The following is a 1,963-nucleotide window of genomic DNA, read 5'->3' as shown; positions in this document are numbered from 1 at the left end:
ATATAACTGTGATGTTCTGCAAAACAACAAGCTTTTTTTTCTTTTTTTCTTACTGGTGAAAATCAGATGATCAGATCTGTTTTCTCTCAGGTACATTGCAGTGTAAGCTTCATTTACTTCATCCTCGTCAACGTAGTCCATATCAACAACAAAAATATATCTTGACTCCATATAGTGGTTATTTTGGGAAAATCCCAGGTATTATAAAAAATATGTGCTAATATAAATTTAAATTAAGTAGCCTATATAAAATTGCTAAATAAATCTATCAGTACTTTTTTACTTAAGTACATAAAAAAATCGAGTACTTTTGTACTTTCACTCGAGTAAAATTGAAAAAGAAGTACTTTTACTTTTACTGGAGTAATATTTTATTATACGTATCTGTACTTTTACTCAAGTACTTGATTTGTGTACTTCGTCCAATGGCCAAAATGACTAATTTTGTTTGCAAAATGCTCCAACACTCACAAAACATTAAAAACATGCAACATAAGCAAATACTTCCATCAAACACCACAGCTTGTGGTCAAATTAATTTATTCTTTCAATCAGTCATTACACAATGGACAACAAAATACAAAACACAGCTATCAATATGAAATTACACTGTTCAAACTCAGAAGTGTTGAATATAGTTTTTAAAAAAAAGAGGAAACTTATGGGTGGTAATATCTAAAAAACAAAATGAAGAGTTGAAATACTCGGAACTTCAAATTGGATGTTTTCCCTTGCAGTGTTGCAATGCACCAATGGAAATACCTCCTTGCATGGCAAATCCATCAACAGCCCTCTCACTTTAGGTGAAACCAGTCTTTCATTTAGTGCATCAAGAAATGTGATGAGGCATTCTGTATTGAACTGATAGTTTGTATGTGGCAAAGGACATCATTGGAGATGGCAGCACACATGGTGATATTGGCACCCCTCTGACCTGGCACTGCAACAGTGACCCTCTGCCCAATAAATGTTCCTCCCGCGTCTCCTCACTTTACAGAGGTTGAAGCTAACTTCATCCACAAATGAATTTGTGATGTGCCCCGTGAGCTTAAAAGTACATTATTCTCTAAAAAAGCAAATTCATGGAGCAAATTATTCCAGTTGCATGTAACAATGGTATAACATTGCATTACAATAACAAATCCAAACAAAGCATATCAAAATTGACATTAGAACAAACACAAAAATGGGACTGATGAAACATCTGCATTACTGTAGACAAAGTTCGTTCTGCCAACAGGGCAATACAGTAAAACTGAAATATACAGTGGTATACAGTAACATTGTGACTTATCTGTTGTCATTTTGAAAAAAAGCCTGGTAATAGATGCCACAGTGCTCTGACTCAGAATGGGTTGGACCCTTTGTCCAGCCTCTCAAAAGGACAAGCTATGACTTATGGTCAATAATTGTTGCCTGAATTTCATTTGAAACTTGAGCTGTATTTTCTCCTTAATGCAGCTCCTCCACCAAGTATGCAAACTCCTCTTTCTCTGGCCCTCTGCCATGCTCTCTTACTCTCCTTCGATGCCTTTGGTCTCTTTGATCCATACTTGCAAATAGCAGGACAGAGGTGGAATCTTTTATAGAGGGATAAGGACTGATTGCTGATTGAAGAGTTGTGCAAATGAGTTTCACAGAGGTGCACTAGAAATTCATAATTATGCAAGTACTTTCTATCAGCTGTGAATAAATGTTTTCCTTTTGTTCAACACAGTGAATCCAGTAGAGTTTGGGGTCTTTCAATGAGATCTGTAGTGACTGTTTTGACAAAGGATGTGAAAAATGTGTGAAACAAATGAAAAAGTGTTTTGCAAGAGAAGACTTCTGCTGTGCTAAGAATGTGATGATGAAGATCAAGTGGATCCCAGTTTCATTAAGCATGTCTTAGCAAATGAGAAAAACTGTAATTTAGATTAATACTTTTTTTAAAGGGGGGGGGGCGGGGGGGGGCGGTCGCGGC

The sequence above is a fragment of the Sinocyclocheilus grahami genome, unplaced genomic scaffold, assembly GCF_001515645.1.
Source record: "Sinocyclocheilus grahami isolate Dianchi unplaced genomic scaffold, SAMN03320097.WGS_v1.1 scaffold384.1, whole genome shotgun sequence".
NCBI lineage: Eukaryota > Metazoa > Chordata > Actinopteri > Cypriniformes > Cyprinidae > Sinocyclocheilus > Sinocyclocheilus grahami.
This window is presented reverse-complemented; position numbering follows the sequence as displayed.